Below are 21,912 nucleotides of genomic sequence, written 5' to 3' on the forward strand. Positions count from 1 at the left end.
TAAAACTATTCTTTTTTTCTTCAGAAAAATTGAAACTGTTGTGACGGAAGAAAATTTATTTTCAAGAAGGATTTAATTACTACTGTCAAATTTAAGTTTTATCGGTAAGTTATTTTCAATTTTTTCTTTAAAAATTTCCATCCTGTATTGCTGTTAATGTTAGATTTAGATTCTTTTCTGGAAAATTAATTATTTTTCTTTTTTACATCTGAAGATTGTAAGTTTTACTACTTAAAGGATTTAGCATTATATAATTTTATTTTAGGGCTTTTGAAAAAAGCGTTGGGTGTATTTAAAAACTACAATCCCAAACTTTCAAAATATGTTGAAAGCAAATATGATCATTAGAATTTTTCCCAAGTAATTATAATATATTTAAAAACATTTCTTAAAATTTAATGCATTTTAATCGGCTGTTTAAAAGTAATTTAACCAATGAAGTCAGATATTTTATTTCATGGTTTAAAAAAATTCCCTTTTTTGAACTTTCATACTAAAATTTAAAAAAAAGAAAAAAAAAAACAAAACGCGGATGGGTTTTGTTGTGCTTTTCATTGAAAATATATTAATTAGTTTAACTCTTTTTTTAGGTTTAATTCTTAATTCAAAAGAGAACAATTTTAGTAAAGAAGAAAACTTTCATAGTAAAATAATAATTAAATCAATGAATTGAAATAGAAAAATAGCTTTAATTTTAATATGCTACCATCTTTTCATGCTGGTATTAATAAAAGGCTCTTAAATCAATTCCTTCTTTGACTAGAAATAAAATCATGGGATCAGAAAAATGTACTGTTTTCTGTTTTATCTATTTATTTTTAAATATATATAAGTTAAAGTGTAATTTTTTTGAGTTAAATTTAATTAAAATAATTAATTTTACTTTTTTAGTCCAACTAACTATAGAACTACCGTTTATTTAGCAAGTTTTTTGAATTGCTCTCTAAACTATGTATTTAAAATTAGCTTTGCTTTGAAAATTCCAGAATCCATACAATTGTGAAAAATATTATACCCGATATATTTTATCTGTTGATTAATTCTCAGTACTAAAGAAATGCGACAACTGATACTAATACAGGATGGTTTCTTGTATTATATATATTTAACGTTGCATTTTGTATTTTTTTGTGCATCATATTGTGTTTGTTGTTGCATTCCCTCGATACAATGCGAACAGAAAAATCTAATATTGCTTGCTTTGTTGAACTTTTGCTAAATGTTATGGAAAATGAAACACTATTAACATAAAAAATCACAAATTGAATCGAGGTTGAAGCAAATCCTTAAACCATTTCATTATCTTGCATACATGCTGGGGACGCGCTAAAGATTTCAAATTATTTGCTGTTAATTAGTCAAATATCAAAAATCTTCGCCAAAAGCAAATCTTTAACAATTTTATGATTAATTATTTTATCATAAATAACTATTTTACGGTATTTTGTATCAGGCTTATATTATTTAGACCCAATTCTAATTGGTTATGCGGCGCATCTACCGAAAATTACTGTAATAGAATAAAAAAATACTGATTAGTTTCGAAGAACTCATTTCGACGTAATTTTGAGGATCGAGTTAAATATATATTTTAATTTCCAGTGGAAAAAAATCATTCGCCAAAACACAATTTTATTCGCCAAATATAGGATTTTATCGCATTATGCGAGGTGGCGAATGCTTAGCGCGGGCTCTGCACCTGTGGAAAGGGTGTTTTCTACTTTTGGTCTGGTTTTGTTAAAATTGACGAATAGACTAAGGTTTGAAAAAGCTGGTTAAATACCAACGTTTTATAAATCAAAACAAAAACAATAATTACTATGTAAACTTTTATTAAATAAAATTTATAATGCAATATAAGTTAACTTTAATTTTATATTATTCAATATATTATTATGGTTTGAAATTGAATAATTTTTGTATTGAAATCACTATTTTGTAGCAGTGGCATTAAAATATAACTACTAACAAAATTATTTTAATCTACCCATTTAGATCTTTTTATAAAATTAAAATATTCTTTTGGAAAAAATTAAAAAATACTGTTTTTAATATTTTGTTATAACACTTATAAATGCTTATTTTATTCGTATTTGAAAACTTATTTAAATAGGACGTATGTTGAAGCAAAAAAAAATTACATTAATTCAAAGTACATACTTATTTATTTAAATACACTAAGTTTTGAAGGTAGGGTTACGTATGTTAGTGTATTATGCATTATTATTTATAAGTCATAGAAGAAATAACAACTGATATAAAAAAGGGCATGTTTTGATAATGTTTTAAAAAAAACCACCCGGGTTTTTTCGAGTTTTCGGGTGGGTAAAAAAATAAGCAATCAATACGACTTCGTACTAAATATATTAAAAAAATAATAATGGTTTTCATTGTAAAGAAAATTATTAAATAGTATGATGGAAAGTTTTGAATAGGCTATCTAATACTAAACGTTTATTTTTATTATTATTTTAAATTTGTTAAATGATGTGAAATGCTGAAAATTGTTTCTAACTTTAACTAAAGTAAAAACAATTTTTTTTTGATTAAGACGGGCAAACGTATTATAATTTTACTTTCAAAAATACAAAATGTAATTTTTTATTACATTCTGTATTTTTGAATGTATATTTTTATTATTTTTATTTAGAATATATATTTTTATTTTTATTATTGTAAAAATGAAAAAGAAAGAAATTACATAATACTATCTTGATTCTGAGAAGATTACGGCTTCGTATTTTATGTTTCGAAAGGTTACAGCAGTGCAGAATAAAGTAAATAATAATCAGGACTTTATCTGTGAATAGTAAATTAAGATGGAATTTCCTTCGCGTTAAAAAGCAAAAAAAGGACGAAATGCTTCAAATTCTTACAACACGCTCGCAACATTTGAGTAACTCAACATTCTTTGACGTAGAAATCCTAGCAGGAAAGCCAAAATTATTAATTTATCTCCATATTTATATCTACCTTATGAATAATTCGAAAAATGCACATCAAATTCTTCAGACCGCACACTATTTAAGTTATTATCTACCACTTAGTATTTCTCAATAAAAGAAAACCAAAGCTTTTCAACCATGCAAACAAAAGAGCATATAATTAATCGAAAGAAGAAAAAAAAAAGTTTGTGTCAAAAGAATTTATAAAAAGGCTTGGATCTGATTATGAGGTTAATAGGTTTTTTATTATAATTTATCTGAAGAAAATGTTTCAGTTGTGTGATCGATATAAACATGCGTGTATGATTTGAAATTAAGCATGTGTTTTAACTGCCCCCGCACGACGTTTGCATAAATAATTCATCGGTTTTAGGCGTAGAAGACACCATTGCAGACGTGAGATGCAATACTTTGCATGTAGCGATTATTTTATCTTTAACTGCACGTGAAAGAATGAATATTTAAGAAGCGTTTTTCTCGCACGATAGTATTCGTTAATACAAAAATCTCCAAAATAAAAAAGCTCAGAATATTTGCTTTTTTTATTTATAATTTTAGGTTATTTAATTGATTAACGTTTAATCCACTAACTGGACACTTCCGTGTGTCTCATTTTTCACAAGGGATTTAACTATTTTAGAAGGATTAACATATCTGTAACTACTCTATTAAGCTCTCAAGGGGTATCTTTAAATAGCTACGGGTTCCACAACCTCAAGGTGCGTTAGTGACAATTCTGAAATAATAATAAACCAAACAAACACTTGAATGTTCGAGAAAATTTGCTTGTTTTTGTTCGAAATATAAATCGTTTAAATGATGTGATGAAAGTTTAGTTCATTAACTGGACACTTCTCACTGTCTTATTTTTTTCAAAGAGATTTAACTATTTGAGAAGAATTAACAATAACTGTAATTACTATTTCAAGCTCTCAAGGCGTTTTATCTTTAATAAGTACGGGTTCCACGACCCCCAGGTGCGTCAGTGACATTTTCGCAACATTTAACATTTGTGTAATCAGGGGTCTGCAAATTTGTTTATCTTCATTATTGTATTGTTAATCGAATAAACCCTTCCCAGGGGGGAAAACAAGAAAGATGGATGTAAACGAATTAAGTTATGTCTCCGGCAGACGCTTCTTCCATTATTCGTACTAAATGAATATTCTGCGTTCAGCAGTATAGGCTAAATACCGAATATTTACATGTTGCATCTCTAATTTAGGAGCAGCAATTGCTGTTTATTTTTGAAAATTTAATTTTTTTTAATTATAATTTTACAGTGCTGAGTATAATCTCGTATCTCTTTACAATTTAAAAACTCCTTGAAATTTTTTTTTGCAATAACCGGACCCTATTTGCACAAATTCATAAATGCAGGACCCTGGTTGAAAGAATGTGACTTAACGTTTATTTTATATTCATTAATTACGATTAATTTTTTCACAATTTTACAAAAACGGACCTTTCACAAAATGTCTGGATGGACCCCTGGTAATTGAACGTTTAACTGAACACTTAATACTGGTTCCACAACCCTGAGGTTTGTCTGTGACATTTTCTCAGCATTCATCTGTCCCTTTTGTTTTGCTTTATACGCAGTTTCTAGCACAGTTTAACTTAGTTATCGTGACTACCATAGGGCAAAATTAAGAATTTTTTTTTTGGCTAGTGACCAATTGTAACATTTTTAACAGTGGTCAGTTATTAATAAATAATGTAAGGTATTTCTTTTGAAGCAGTTCTCAAAATATGGTAAAAATTGCCAAGTTCATTTCTTAAATGAAGAAAAATTTTAAGAAACAAGCGGGGGAAAAACTCATTTCAGAATGTTCTGTTTTATTCATAATGATTCCATTGTTATTAATAATCTTAACAAATTGCGCATTTGAGTGCATTTTTGATGAAAAAAGTGAGAATCGACAGACAAATATTTAATCGTGATTTGTTATATTTAGGTATTCAAGTCATCCTGTAACCGATATCGACCGCTAATTTTGTTCTACAGTGTTTATACAATATTCTAAGTTTCACTTTTTTACTCTAAGTTAGACGCAGTATAGTCGCATCCGATTCTTTTGCCAACTCTGCATTCTAACCATCCTATTGTCTTAGTTTGACACTTATCAAGTGGACTAACCAACTATGATGCTATGTTGCTTTTTGAGTTCATAGTTCATTAAACAATTCGAAAATTAAATAACAACTTAACATATTTGGTCGAAGTGTAACGTGTTCTAATAGAAGAAAAAGAAGTCACTGCCTAAAATTTCATACCTACCATTCCCCTCCCTGATCTCTATCACCACTGCAACCCCATTTTGTGTGGGTTTTCCAGAGATAGACAACATTCCCCTAATGATGCTACAATGGCTCATTAGACTATGCCGGGGCGGAAAAGTGGAATACCACTCTACCTCCTCCTTATCTTTCACTCTCTCCCCCAATTGCTTTCCAAATGACATCACTTCCGGTATATAGATACAGCTTGCTGCTCTTATAAGCTGTAATGAATGAAAAGGAGAAGAGGATAACTATCGCTGGATCATCATTTCTGCTGTATCAGCCACTTTGTTATGTATTTTATTTTATTTTTTTAAAATAAAATTTGACGAATATGCAAGTTAGTTATAATATTCTTTTGCGAGAGCAATGCAGGAAAGTTTAAAAGTGCAATCTGTTGTTGTTGTAACGCAGGGCTTAAACTTCTTGGTGTGGGGACCCCATAATATTTACGAAAAAACTTATTAACGTTTTGCGAATCTGACAAACGCGTGAAACTGTCAGTTTATATACTTGTACCGTAATATACTATTGATGTTTCGTGTCATTAACTTTAGTTTTTTATTTTGAGACAGTACAAGGGGAAAATTTTATATACGTAAGGAACTTAAAAATATGTATAATAAAATATCCCCCCTCCCTTTGTGTGGTCTAATTTTTATTTATTTTCAGATATTTGTTAAAAATATTTGGTAATTTTAAAATTATAAGTTTAAAAAATATCAAAATTGCTTAAATTTTTGCTGACTCTCTTCTGAAGTCGTCAATTGGACCCACAGTTAAAGAAACTCTAGTCTAAATGTGCTGTTTCTCCCTCTTGCACCCCCTCAATTCTTTTTTTTTTTTTTTTTTTTTTTTTTTTTTAAGGAATAAAAGAAGGCAATAACAGGGGTCTGTTTAGAAGAAATCTGACGGACCCTTCGCAAGATATCTTTACATAAAAACGAACCCTTCACAAAATAATTTATCTTTTAATCGGACCCTTCACAAATTTGTTCATCTTCATTATTGTTTTGTTATTCGAATAAGCACCCCCAGGAAGGGGGGGGGGTTAGAAAGACAGATGTAAACGAACTAAATTTTGTCTTCGGCAGACGCTTCTTCCTTCATTCGTCCGAGATGAATATTCTGCGTTCAGCAGTATAGGCTAAATACCAAATATTTATATGTTGCATCGCTAATTTAGTAGCTGCAATTGCTGTTTATTTTTTAAAATTAAATTTTTTTAATTATAATTTTACAGTGTTGAGCATAATCTTGTATGTCTTTTCAATTTAAAAACTCCTTGAAAAAGGTTTTTTGCAATAACGGACCCTATTTGCACAAATTCACAAAAGCGGACCCTGGTTGAAAGAATGTGCTTAACGTTTATTTTATATTCACAAATTACGAGTAATTTTTTCCCAATTTTACAAAAACGGACCTTTCACAAAATGTCATCACTGACCCCTGCATACCTATTGTATCCAAAATTAACTAAAAATCACCTATAAAATAAAATATTTAATATTTGTTTGTAATTAAAAAAATATTATTCTACCATACTATTAAAGGTTCTTAATAAATGTTTTTATCAAATAACCCTTTTTTCCCTTCATCCTCACCTATATATTTATGGCTAGTTTGATTGAGGGAGCGTAGGTTAATCCCTATGAGGTCCGGCTAATCGCAGGTTTTCATGGTTTTCCCCTCCATGCAACACAATAATACTGTTTAGCTCCCATTAAAAGAAATTCCATGAAGACCAGTTTGTCGCAGAAATGTTGTGTCTTCTGGGTTTGTTTGAAATTTACAAAGCTATAGAGTTGAGCTTTGATCTGAATCCGGCATGAGCCGACTCCGTTGTTAACCCTTTGTCTCAGATGGGTCCACGGTGTCCCTTTTTATGTATTTTTTTTTACCTTCTAATTACAGGCAAGATTATATTTTAGTTTTTTTCAATTATGAAAAACAGTTTAATAGTAACTAAAAAATGTGTTAGATTATAGGAATTGTATTCGTACTAAAATATAATATCAAAAAAAAAAAAAAAAAAAAAGTAGAATTCGTTTCCCATTATATTCAAATATTTTTAAATAATTTATTTTTTAATTTAAAAAAATTTCAACGGTAAATAACTCTTTTTGTTAGGCCTAAATAAGTGCTCATTGAAGAAATTGTTTGGAAGTTTTTATGATTTTACCTTTAACGCATAAAAAAAGGCACTTGTGTTGGAATTTAACTTAACCGCCTTAAACAACACTGCATTAACCACCTAAATGGGAGGATACTTCTTATATTTTCAACCTTCTTTGCCGTCTTTAAATTTTCCTTATTTAGGATATTGTTCTTTAAGAACTTTAGTCTGTGCCTTCTAGTGATTCTTTTAATTTCATTTTGATATATTCCATTCTCTTTGATCCCTTTACACTTTGATCTTTTTCTTATGAAATTCGAAAGATATCCAATTTTTTATTTTATTCCATGGCATGTAAAATAGCATCCTCACATCCTTTTTTTTTTATCAGAAACATTTTTTCTGATATTGGCATGCTACAGTTGTCTTTGTCCATTATTAATGCTGAATTTGTGTTTCTTGGCGCCAATTCGGAATGAATGCTGATTAGTTATTACTCAATTCTGGAAACACCAAAATGGCGTGCTCATTTAATTAAGTTAAGGATTATTTTTGCTACGTGATTTCTGAATCGCTACTAAGGAGTTCAGAATTTTTAAAGTACACTGTAAAAAATTCTGAAAACTTACGAGCTAAATAAAATGTCACTACTTTGCTATTCAACTTATACATAAAGTTAAACGGGAGAAGTTGTTGTCGAGAATTAATGTTAATAGAGCAGCACCATGATAGCTTTCTTCTCACCTGCAATGATGTTACAGTCAGTTTTGTTTTTTAAATTTTTATTTGACTTTAAAACACATCACTATGCAGCGGAATGGTTAAAAACGTCGCAATGTTTCACTCGCTTTTCAATTGGATAAAACGCAAGCGAACATACACTGATTTTTTATAAAAAATAATTTGAGTTTTCTTCAGTTGACAAACTAGTGTTTTTAGTGATTTTAAATTTCACTTTTTAAATGAGTTGCGTCACTACCATAATGAACTTTTTCAAGCATTGAACCTTTCTGTAGATTTGTATTTTCTAAATCTTATTGTATGCAAAAAATGTATTAGTTTTTTGAAATTCTCACAGCAACCAGTATAGAATTCATAACACGTAACATTTATAAATCTTCGAATTCCCGTCAAGTTTTCCAGAAAACCAATTTTCAACTTTAGTATGCATTTCTCAGAAACTATTAATCAGATTTCCTTCTTGTTTTTACTACGGATAATTGAATTTTCTGCGGCGTTCTTTAATTTGTTCAAATATTTTTTTAAAATCTTTTGAGTCGCATTTGATTATGATAAGTTAAATTAGTGTTAAATTTTATGCAAAAAAATGTATTAATTTTTTGAAATTCTTACAACAACCCAATACAGAATTTATTACACGTAACGTATATAAATCTTCGAATTCTCATTAAGTTGTCCAGAAAACCAAATTTCAACTTTAGTATGCAACTCGCAGAAACTATTCATAAGATTTCCTTCTTGTTTTTACGGATAATTGAATTTTCTACGGCGTTGGTTAAATATTTTTTAAAATCTTTTGAGTCAAATTTAATTATGATAAGTAAAATTATTGTTAAATTTTATGCAATAATAATTTTAGGGGTAGAATTTAATGTTTTCATATGTTGTTAATTAAGTTTAAAACAAAATGTTTGCCGCGAGACTAAAATTTATATCTATAAGCAAATGCAAATAAAAATCTGACCGACCCATTTAGAACAGCAAAGCGAAACATAAATTAGGAAATCCAAACGCAAATAAAAGATAAATAAATTTTTAAAAGAAACTTGTTTAGCTCTTTAAAATAATACATATTTGGTTAAAAGTTCAGAATCTTTAAATAAATTTAAGATTTTAGCTTCGGAGTGAAAAAAATTAAACGTTTAATTTACGATAAACTTTTATCATACATTTTAATTTCTTGATGACTAGGAAAAAGCATTTATTTGTGATATCAGTTTCACTCAACTAACTTTTTCCATCACTTTGAACTTTTACTATCGACACATGGGCGTATAGTGGTTCCTCCCCACCGTCTTTTGCACCGTCAACTGATGGGGCGCGATCGATAAAATCGAAGTAATCTGCTTTCCCAACCAAGAGCATTCCTTCCAAGCTTGTGCGCCCCGGGCTCTACTATTTATTTATTCATTTTGAACAGTAAATACTACATTTTATCTGCTCGTGCTTCGTGTTTTTTTTTTTTTTTTTTCCTTCCGCAAACTTTTTTTTTGTTTTTGTATGTGGCTCTGATCTTTTTTGTTTTGTTTATTTATTTATTTATTTTTTGGTACCGCATTTAAGATAAGAAACTACAGCATGGCTGGAGCTGCTAACATATGATTCTTTTACCAGCTTCGATATACAACTAAGTTTCTATTAATCACGATCTTTAAATATTTTAATTTCAGGAAGTGATTGTAATTGTTTTAATATTTGAACAGGACTCCCTTGAGGTCAGAAAAATGCTAATTGCTACGGAATTTTATTTTGTAATAAAAACAGAGTTGCCAAAAAGCCAGTCTTTGCTTTAAAAAATTTTTTTGCTTTTTTTAATATTTCATGTTTTATTTTACGAAATTAATATATTTAAATTTATATTATTAATGACTATACTTAGAAATTTCTTTCTGAAATTACGGTAAAATAGCTGGCAGCGTTTGTCCATACAGGGGTCGGTCTAGGCCAAATTTACTACCGTTTAGCGGTAGTTTCACAAAAAACTTCTTAAAATTTTTTTTTGTTTCCCGTAAGAAAGGATAAATCCATATTTTTACTATATTCTTGTGCTGTTTTTTTTATATAATTTTAAGTTTTTCAAATTATGCCTAAATTTTCACAAATTATGTCAAAATTTTCACAAAATAGGTACCTCTCAGAAAGACCTAGACAGGCCCCTGCATAAATGCAAAGTTTACGGTAGAGAACATTTTTTACCCTTACGGTTTTGAAATCATTTACAACTAGTATGATTATAAAACCATAAGTAAGAAACTATACTGTTTTTTTTTTTTTTTTTTGTTGTTTTTTTTAAATATTTTTTTTTAACCCATTACGCCTAGCATGGTTTCAAAACCTTAAAAAAGAAATTACTGGACATAAGAGCTATGTTTTCGTTAGTTAATGGGCATTTAAAGATAACAGGACACAGGGAATGGAAGAAGAAATATTGTGTTGTCAATGCTGGGATTCGAACCCCAGTTCTGTCGGTCAACAGACTGACAGATTTGCCCTCTTGGCTCTAATATGTATGCAGTTGCAAGGAACTAAGTGGCTTCATTAGGTACGCTAAGTTGGTGCGATTAAATTCTGGTCGTTAAATGTTTAACCGTATTAGGAGTTAATAAATGTTTTTTTCTCACAGTTAATAGTTTTATTATCATCTTATTTATGATTATTTGACTGTTTTGTTTGAATATTGTAAAATAAAATTTGAATAGATTGTTATGTAACCGTTCTTTCTGAGAAATTTCTAACAGTGTGTATTAAATGAAATAATATCAGTGAAACATGTTATTTTACTTTACTTTACTTTTTTTCTTAAGGGTATTTATTCCATAAATAGGTAAAATGTTATTTGATTTAATTGATCAGACATTTTTGTCCGAAATTGCTCCAAACCTGTTTTGAACATGTTCTAATTAATCCTAGTTGTGCTTTAAATTGATACAGAATAATTTTTTTTTAATTGAGCTGAACTTTCTTATAAAGTAGACATATGAATACTGTATACAGGGGTCTGTTTAGAAGAAATTTGGGTCCGTTAACGGACCCTTCACAAAATATCTTTTCATAAAAACGGTCTCTTCACAAAATATTTTAACTTAAAAACGGACCCTTCACAAAATGATTTTTCTTTTAATCGGATCCTTCACAAATTTGTTTATCTTCATTATTATTTTGTTAATCGAATAAACCCTTCCCAGGGCAAAAAACAAGAAAGATGGATGTAAACGAATTAAGTTTTGTCTTCGGCAGACGATTCTTCCATTATTCGTCCGAAATTAATATTCTGCGTTCAGCCATATAGGCTAAATACCAAATATTTGTATGTTGCATCTCTAATTTAGAAGCAGCAATTGTTGTTTATTTTTTTAAATTTAATTTTTTTAATTATAATTTTACAGTGTTGAGCATAATCTTGTATGTCTTTACAATTCAAAAACTCCTTGAGAAATTTTTTTTTTTTTTGCAATAACGGACCCTATTTGCACAAATTCATAAAAGCGGACCCTGGTTGAAAGAATGCGAGTAATTTTTTCACAATTTCACGAAAAACGGACCTTTCACAAAATGTCTGGACAGACCCCTGGTATATGAATTCTTTCAAAATAATATGTTACGTTCAAAAGATAAAAAATTGGTAATTGTAGTTTATTTTGTATTATTTTCATATGCTTTTTTCTTAAACTACTTAGAACTACTATTAGAAAGAAAAATTTTTTTTTGTCAATTTAGTGTTTAATTAAAAAGTTTTTGCCTCTTTACATTATTACAGTTTTTGAAAAATATTTCTTCAAATAAAATCTGTCTTTTACAGTTTTAGCCGGTCTTTACAGGGTTGTTTTTAACCAACAAAAAAAAAAAAAAAAAAAAAAAAAGAAAGAAAGCGACTTATGTTCTAAAATTGCAATTTAATTTTGACTGTGCTTTGTTCTGCAGTTTTCGGCAACTTTGCATTCAATTGAAATCATTAGATTAGATTTAGCTCTTACTGAAATGTTATCCGCATGCGAAATTTCGTCTACACGAAAATTTCTTGTCTCATGATAACATTATCCTGAGATGTTGGGCTGAAATATTTCCATTAAGGCTTTAACTTTGACCGCGAGCAAATTTGAACCAGGGATATCTCAAAAGCGTTTCTGCCTTTATTTCGCATTATGGGATTTCTAAGAAAAGAATTTAATCTTTTCAGAAGTTGATAAGAATTTAAGAAACATTTGTCTTATTTTCTACCTCAATCTGTTTTTCCTTTACCTCTTTTTCTTTTTTAAGGTTATTTATTTTGCCTCGGAATCAAACTATGAACATAAGTTACTTTTAACCATTAGGTACTTTTTTAAAGTCTAAAAGCTATTTCGTATAACCGGTTTTGTTTTGGGAAAACTATCGCTTGAATGTGTGAAGCCCAACTATTAAATTGCTATTTTAAGTTCATATCATGAAGCAATTGTCTTGTGTAAATGCGGTTTTCTTTAAAATAAAAATTCTTACAAATGTTCATTTTATTAAACCCTATCTGAAATTGTCTGTTCTTTTTCGGCCTGGGCGTTTTTAAATTGCGTTTCGTTCAGAAGTCGTTTAGTGAGCGGATGTGTGTTTTTAATTTATTCATTTTGAAGAAATAAAAAGTTGAATCGTTCGTTTCTGAGCCTGAGATCGCTGTTAAATAAATGAAGGTTAAATTTCGAGTTTTGTAATCACGAATTTATTTTTATAATTTAACTTAATTTTTTGGTGTGTGCATAATTTAAATTTTTGATAAAATCAATATTTTCTTGAAATTAATCAATGATTTTTCAGTATTACCATGATTTATTTTACTTGTTTGTGCATATGAAACGTTTATAAATATGATCTCAAAAATTGCATTGAAAAATATGGAGAAAAAAAATATTACTATTTTTGACGGGGTAGTCTGATCAAATTCATCCACATTTCTTTTTGTCTATTCGCAGTTTTTATGCTAACTTGTAGAACTGGGTTTATCTACAATTTCGTTAGTCTTAATTTAACACTTGTTGACGTATGCCTGTTTAGGCAGAAGGGGTCGATTGTTCTTGTTTTTCAGTGGCGCCATATATGACCAAGAATTCGACTTCTGCCACACCATACGTCGCACCCGTTTGTAGGGCGGACCCATTCATACATCCATTCATTCATCCACAGATTGTAATTTTGACCTGAATCAGAGAACGATCGATCTCCAATCCAGTACCTCCAGAGGTATTGATTTGTTATGGGAACATGGAGGACTGTTGCGACTCGACAGATTTAACTTGCATCAGTCACTTTACTACACGGGGAGTCTTCGGCCGACGGGGTTCGAACCCACGAACTCTCGGTCATGGGCCCAGCGCCCTACCGACCATGCTAACACTGACTTGGTAGAGTGTCTTATTCTCCTTCCTTTTTTTATATAACTTTTTAAGGTAATTATTTAAATTATTATATTTATAATACTTAAGATATTTTTTTTTTATGTTACCAACGTATTAGTGGTACTATTAGTAACATTAGTGTTTTTTTTTTTTTTTTTTTTTTTTTTTTTTTTGAATAACTGCTATTTTGAAGTTTTTTCCCGCATGTATTGCGATGTTTTAGCACATGACTCCTAAACTAATCTGTATTCACGTTCGTTGATTTGCCAGGTTAAAATATATGCAGTTAAAACTCTTAATCGATCATAACTCAATTTTATTGAGAAATTTTTTTTTTATTTAGATTATTTCCCCCCCCCTTCAAACTCCCCAGAATTACGATGGTTCTCAATAATTCTGAAAATCTTTTCACGTCTTAATTTTGTCCATACTTTTGCTGGCTTTGGATTTCTCTTATCTGTTTATTTAATATTTTGTTTATTCTTTCTATTTGGCGCATTTCAGTGTTTCTACTTTCCAAATGCAAATCAGCACCCTACCGAATACTGAATTAAAATTGTCTAGTGAATAAATTCAAGCGCTGAGGGAGGGCGTGATGATGATTTGCATGCACCCTTACAGGAACAAGTTTTGTTTGGCGACTATCTCTGCAATTTTGACACCCGCCCATGTGTCGAAGGGGATGTAAAGAAAAGATTTAAAAATTTCTTAATGGACAAGTTGATGGGATAAGGGAGGACTTAATTTTCGTTTAGAGGAATATAAAATTTGTGTTATTCTCCGTTTGTTAATAGTTTTCAAAGTGTATTTAAATGAGGCACGTTCTCAAGACAAGCCTTGTTATGAAAATGTTGAGAAAGTACGTGAATGTATCATCACGATATGATTAACAGTTTTGTAAATGTAATAAATTGTTTTCATAAAGCTGACGAAACTTCAGTTTTAATATTTTAGTTATTTTTCTTTCAGATAAAATGTTTTAAGAGGGCATCAGAGATGAGACGGGTTCCTTGTAAAGTGTTCGCATTAAAATGCTTTTATATGTATTAAAGCCTGGTAAATCATTAGCGAGGAATATGGAGTTTGAAACATCAAAATATCTGCGGTTGCTGTTTCCCAAACTTATGACTTTTGTGTACCTTTTCTAAATTTTTCGTTACGCTGTGTACCACTAATTAAAAAAATTAATGTATTTTTTACTATAAAAAAAATTGCACAGAAGTTAAAAATCGCAACATGCTGTTGACGCCACTAATTATTAACTGTTAACTCTGCAAAAAATAACCAATAGAAAAATACGTTACCGTAAATTTTTGTTTGTTGCAAGAAATTTCGCATAAGAACGTACCCCTGGGGATACGCTTACCACATTTTGGGAAACACTGCCGTATGGTAACAAGATGAGGTATAAAGCGTTTTATAGAAAATTTCACTCGCTAATTAAACTAATTTTGAAGTTTTTTTTTCTTCCGATTCTTCATTAATGATTCGTCTTGTCCAATTTTAACGCATTTTCTTTATTTTATTTTTTTGCTAATGTATTTTTTGACTAATGTGCTAACATTTTCGGTAGTGATTACAATCTGGTAGTGATCTATATAAATATGTATGTAGACGAATTTTAAAAAATTTGCCTATTTAAAACTCGATTTCTCAAAAACTATTCAACCGATTTCGCTCAAAAAAATTGTATACCTTACAATTCAAATTTTTTTCAAAAATAATAAATATTTAATAAAATAATAAAAATTTATTTTTTGCGTGGGATTATCTTTGCGTAAACGAATTTTATAATTGCGTGAAGAAATTTTTCAATTCGCTTAAAAAATTATCTAAATATAGTGAAATATGCAAAAAAATGAAATTAACATTAGGATTTGCAAACTTAGGAATTCTCCTGACCGAACTCCAGGAGACCATCTTTCCCAGATTGCGGCTTCCCCCCTGTATTTTGGGGTTGAGAAATCCGAATCCGTCGAAAGAAAGGTGTGTTTATTCGGAGAAAGTACGTTTTTGTGTCTGATTTCGTAACTTAAAATGTCTTCTGTTCCAATTTATGAACATATAGGCGTTAACCAGCATTAGCCTCTCGAACCATTAAGATTGAGCTCTAGAACAGGGGTTTCCAACTTACATGAGGCCGGGGGCCGCAATTAAAAACACCAGTCGAATGGCAGGCCACAACTTTATCAAATTTTATATAGAACTCTTTTATATTTGAAGGAACATTAAATATTGCTGTCATTTTTTTATTAAAGTTTTTTTTAATATTAAAAAAAAAAAGAAAAAAGTAACAAGCATTACAAATAATGCTTGTTACGTATCATTTTGAATCTTCTTTTGATCTGAAACTTAGTGACAAGATTTTTTTTAACTTTCAAATTTAATTGTGTTATAAAGTAATATTTTTTCGACTTATTAGGAATCATAGCAAAAACTAAAAAATTCTCGAGCATCTGAAATTAATTTTTTCTTCTTTTCCGCTCATGCGATATTCAATTCAAGAAATTTAGATATAAACATGACATTCATTCTCTCTTTTATGCACTTTAAAATTTACAAATGTAAATAATTTCTTCCAAAATGAGTGGTTTCAAAAAGCTAAATTGGAGAATTTCTGACACGCACATGCTATTATATTCACAAAAAAAAAAAAAAAAAAAATTAAAAAAAAAAAAAAAAATAATAATAATAAAAGAAGAGAGCAACATACACGATTATTTTTGTATTTGAATAAATATTTTCTTGGATGCAAAACCTGAGAAATAAATTTTTTTGCACCTTTGGTATGTTAAATTTCACAAATGACAAAAAAATTAGGTTTTTTTCTTTTAACTTTTTTTCTTTTTAACGTGAAAGGTATTTTAAGCCCCTATAGATTTTTTACGAAAATTGACCGCTAAGAAAACTAATATATTTTAGTTCGCGGGCCAGAAGAAAAGGCTTCGAGGGCCGGATGCGGGCCGCCAGTTGGAAACCCCTGCTCTAAAACGTGGAGCTCCGATCATTAGATCAAAAGTTATTAAGGTAGTACGTTCCCCCCCCCTCCGCACTGTACTGCTTACTTTATTCTTGCGCAAGCATGCACAATCGGAGCATCTGATTCCATTTGAATGCATTAAAAAATTTTTTTTTCATTAAAATATAAAGCAATTGCAACATTTTGTAGTATAGGTTTTAGTGATAGAACATTAATATATGCGCTTTAGTTTTCTATTTACAGGATAAATAAATCTTTTTTGAATTTTGAAACTATTATTGAAGTACAATGGAAAGAGTTAGGCACGTTTTTATGTTCATGATTTATTTTTTAAAAAGCTTTTCGTTCCTTTAAATGTTTCCCCGGTGCTCAATTGACTTTTTTTTTATTTCGTCTTTATTACTGCTGTAGGCATCAAATGAATAGTTTTCTTGAAAGGTTTCGTATTTTTCCTCCCGGACACAGTTCATTGGTTTTTGGCTGCATTTTAGGAAGCCAACTTTCCTAATATTGATTTTCTTTTATTTCCTTTCCCCCCCTTTTTTTTTTAGTCTTCAATATTAGTCTATAGTTTTTAGAATGTGAGATTTTGTCAAAATATAACGGTGTGCGGTTTTTTTTTCAGAGTAACGAAAAACACAAAAAGAGATTATTTGAAACATTTAGGAAGACCAAGGCCTGGATATCTTAGGCTTTACTATAAATCAGGCAATTAAGATGAAGTTTTTATGCCGAAAATATTTAAGTTTTGGCTTTACAAGCTCGGTAAACAATTAACTCGCTATTTCACTAAGTGAAATGTTGACTAATACTCCATTACAAAGTGTATGTCAAGAAAAGACCTCCATTGGATACAAGGCGGTGAAAAAGAAGTAGTAATTGCGAGTGGAGAGTGTTTAGGCTACGTTAACATTTCATCATTAGCTCTAAATCAAACTTTTTGATGAATATATATATATATATATATATATATATATATATATATATATATATATATATATATATATATATATATATATATATATATATTGTACAAATTAGTATTTTTTATATTAGAATATTGAGCCGCAATGACTCAGGGCAGTGTTTCCCAAACTTATGAGTTTTGTGTACCCTTTCTAAATTTTTCGTAACGCTGTGTACCACTCATAAGAAAATGAATGCATTTTTTACTGTAAAAAAATTGCGCAAAAGTTAAAAATCACAACTGGCTATTGACACCGCTAATTATTAACTGTTAACTCTGCAAAAAATAGCCAATAGAAAAATACGTAATCGTAAATTTTCATGGCTAGCTTTGTTTTTAAATAAAAATTTTTGAAATTTTCGTTTGTTGCAAGATATTTCGCATAAGAACGCGTACCCCCTCTAAACTGTTCCCGTACCCCAGGGAACGCGTACCACAGTTTTGGAAACACTGACTCAGGGGATAGAGCATTCGCCTTCCGATGAGGTGAACCGGGTTCAAATCCCGGCGATGGCTGGTCGATACGAATCCGCATCCGGCTTGCACCGACCACAGTGCTGACAAATATCCTTAGTGATAAGACGGATCATGGGTTACAGTTCCTTTGCCGTCAGCCTAACCGTGGAAGGTTCTCGTGGTCTTCCTCTCCATGTAATACAAGTACGGGTTAGTTCCATAAAAAAGTCCTCCACGAAGGCAAATTTCTCCTAATACTTGATCTAGGAGATTGGGTTCAATGTTACAAGGCTACAGAGTTGAACATTAGAAGTCTTAAACCCAAAAATTGGGTCGACTGTTTAACGATGGTTATAAAAAAAAAATAATAAAAAAAAATGAATAATATAGTTGTTTTAGGTAAATAAATATATATTGAGTTCACAGTTGTCTTTTTTCAGTGTTCATTTTTCAAATGTTGTCTTAGAATTTGCAGTTGTGTTCCAGATGCACTATGTATTCAAAAGCTATTTTTAGCTCCATAATTTTCGTTGTTGGATGACGAAAAATATCCGTTATGGTACCTCGGAAATCATCAAACCATCGTTCCTCCGCTATTGTTGCTCACTGAAAGCAAATAAAACATAGGAACGACCACATAATTCTCTTCATTGATGATGGATTTATTCAAGCCCAGGATGTATTCCGTTCTAAAAGAATCCTTGCCATTTTTTTCATCTTCAAATACTGAGTAGATTTTTAGTAGCATAAGTAAAGAAGAAAAAAATGTAGCTTAGCTAGACCAGAGTTTATTCGTATGTGACGGGTGGTCTATTAGAGATATTACTGTTGACCACGCGTGTCCACCCACTCAGATATTTTTCGTATCATTTTTAAAAACACCTTTATTGTGGAAAAGGGCGTTAGATGTACCCTAAAAATGGAATGATATAGCGGGGGGATAGAGTAGTTATTAGATAGAGTGGTTATTGATGTCATTCAAAATTGGTATTTGGGATTGTATGTATTGAAAAGGGGGTCATTTTTATTCCGATTTTCATTTTTTTCCTATCGTATTTTAGGTATTGTATTTCAAATCGAGCTTTTCATGGCTCTCTACCACCAAATATTTGATGTATTGTCCTAAATTTTCTGAAAAATATCAATATTTTTTTTTTGAAGATTAAGTATTATTTTAATAACAGTATAAAAGAGTTTGCTAATAAGTTTCTCTCAATAATGATTGCGACAAATAAAAAATGCTCATACAACTTTTTTGTTTTAAATTCTTATTCGATCATCGATCAATTTTTATCGATTTTATTTCGATTTAATAAATTAAATTTTATTAGGTATTATTTATTATCAAGTTATATTTATATCTAATCTGACACGTTCTCTACGAGAAGTAGTCGGATTTTATGATATTTTATCGAGCGAGTTTATAGGCGAAATGCTGTTTCTAAAAGAATAAAAAGTCTTCAATCGTAAAAGTAGAATAGTTTTTTTTTCTTTCAAGATTGCATGTGTATTTTTCATGCGCAGTGCAAAAATATCGTAATATATGAAAGACTTTTTTAAATAATGGGGCAACTCCATCTTTTGAGGTTTAAATCTGTAGTGATTTTTGCACTCTATTCCGATTTGTGGTGCTCTCTGTTATCTGATTGAGAATTAAAGATCGGATATTATCTGATGCAGAATTAAAGATCGGAAATTATCTGATGGAGAATTAAAGATCGGAAATTATCTGGTGGGGGTGTACTTGTTTTTAAATTAGATAGAAATGAAATTACTTTGCTTAAACTTGAGAATAGAGCTAACTTTTTTTTTTTTTTTTTGAAAAGTCGAGATGACCTACAATTCAAACAAGGCCTTCAGTTGTGTATTTTTATGTATCTTAATGCGAATACCATACATTTGCATTTACAGAAAGCAATACCTTTAGATTGTAACGTATAGAAGTGGCTGGTACTCTATACTTACATACCTATCTGTTTATACAATTTCAGTGTATCTTTGTATGAAATTTGCTCTGCTAATTTTAATTTATATTTAATATTAAGAACTTTATTTTCTTAAGCTGTACTAAATCTGCGCTGACCAAATCGTAGCGCATGCACTAACATCAATGGGTGGATAATTTATGGCACTTCAGTCCATTGCGGGAAGACACTTTTTCATTGCTTAACTGCAACTTAAAATACAAATAGTCAATAATAAATATTTGCTTGAGTTTTATATCGCATCTGAACTAGACTCGTTTGTCAAAAAATTGGCGAATAATATGAATGAGGCTGGGCTAAACCATGGCTAACGCCCCCTTTTTTTTCACTGTGAGTTCCCCCTCCTTAAAAATCCTAAATCTATTGTTTTTTAAAGTTTTTATCTTACCAACGTGTCCTTTGCTGTGCGGCTTTGCGGGGGCGTTGTTTATGCCACATTTTTTTTTTTTTACTCCGTAATCACTCTCGCATGCAAAACAACAACTCATATCCTCTTTTATTAACTTTTTCTTCCTTCCGCTTTTTCAACAGTCATGATGCTTGTTGTAAATAAATTTGTAAGCAATACTGTATAGAAAAACATAATAATAATTCTGTTCTCTTTTGAGGTGTTATAAATCACTCTTATCGAATGATAGGAGAATTCTTGCCAAATGTAGACAGTCTGTTTGTTTTCCATTTCTTTTCCCCCCATCATCTTTCCACAACTTGGATAGTGGTGATCTCTTTTAGTGAATCGACCTTTTATTTTCGATATTGCTTGGCCATCTGTCATTGAAGGAGATCTGTCAAAAATAAACACGATTCCCAAGTGGATAACCCTTATCTAGTCATTTATCTAATGTCGTATCGGAATTATAGGTGTGACTTATATGTATCGAAAAATGGTACTTGTTGGGTAATTATATTTCCGAAATGACTTTCTGTTTCTGCACATCATCCTTTGGTTTTATGGTAGAAAAAATATGACTTCATATTTTTGTGACTTTCCTAATTTATTTTAATTGATGACGTTCGACTGTCTACTTGTTATCTTTACAGTCGCCTGTCTTTATTTTCTTCACAATTACTTTGTTTTTTTTCCAAACAAATTTAGTGAATTTGTGTTTTTCTTTAAAAATTCTCTAAATAAATAGGCTTGAGGGTACACTCACTCATGTTTAGTGAAAATTGCAAATTGACCCCAATTTATATGAAATGTAAAGAAAGGTGAGACGTGCAAATAATTAGAATTGCAAAATGATTTCGCTTGTTTATTTGTACCTCTATCACTAAAACGAGGAATACATTTCATTAATTTCTGACAATTCGATACTTGCAACTCGAGAAGTACAACGATTATGTGTAACAATGTGATATAAATCGGATTTAATTGGATACTTGTAACCGACGTTACGCCTCTGTGTGGAACTGATTGCTTCTAAATCGACAGATGCCACCTATGGAGTCGTCATTTGCAGATATCCAATATATCCATGGTGTTGCAATTTTCACAAACAGTAGTATTATTTCATAAGTTGAATATTTTACTAAAGTATGATGAGCTTGGGCGTGATATAACAAGTCACATTCTCAAAGTGTTTAAGAGTGATTTCTAAGAGCGTTTTTTAGAGAGGTGGGATTTCTAAGTATGATGTTTTTGTATATTATGCTGATATTTAGTAGAAATTACTGAAGATCTTGAAGTATATGTCTGGGAACAATGCTAAAAAAGGGTTTGTAAAAAGTGTGGTTGCATTTGATAGAGCAACTATTACCTGAAAAAACGTATTGAAATTAGAAAAAAGTCCTGCTTTACTGGTTTTCTGGGATGTTTACCGTTTTACAAATAGTCTGGATTAGATGATTTTAATTATATTTTTAATGTTGACCTGTTAAGTTTTAATTCTTCATGAAATGATAGTCATATTAAAATTAATTGCGATAACTGCATACCTAATCAATCTGCCTAAATGAATATATTTTTTACGCGTCTAATGAAATATTGGACTTATGTGTGTCGTCCGAATAAATGGATTTATAGTCCGTTCATAGACTTGGTATAAAGATAGACTTTATGTAAATTAAAAAAAAAAA

General features: G+C 30.2%; 1 protein-coding gene across 2 annotated transcripts in view; it reads left to right on the plus strand.

The window, feature by feature from the left end:
* The window catches only part of sfl (N-deacetylase and N-sulfotransferase sfl), a 97,185-nt gene that overhangs the window by 33,097 nt on the left and 42,176 nt on the right, over nt 1-21,912 (plus strand). The window contains exon 2 of one of the 2 annotated variants that reach the window (XM_016048387.5): nt 25-104. The exons of the other annotated variant lie outside the window; for it this stretch is intronic. The gene's annotated coding sequence lies outside the window, so the exon portion shown is untranslated. The remainder of the gene's footprint in view (nt 1-24; nt 105-21,912) is intronic. 2 annotated transcript variants of the gene reach the window in all.

Source organism: Parasteatoda tepidariorum, chromosome 9, assembly GCF_982258835.1.
Source record: "Parasteatoda tepidariorum strain Cologne lab strain chromosome 9, Ptep-v5.0, whole genome shotgun sequence".
NCBI classification, from domain to species: Eukaryota; Metazoa; Arthropoda; class Arachnida; order Araneae; family Theridiidae; genus Parasteatoda; species Parasteatoda tepidariorum.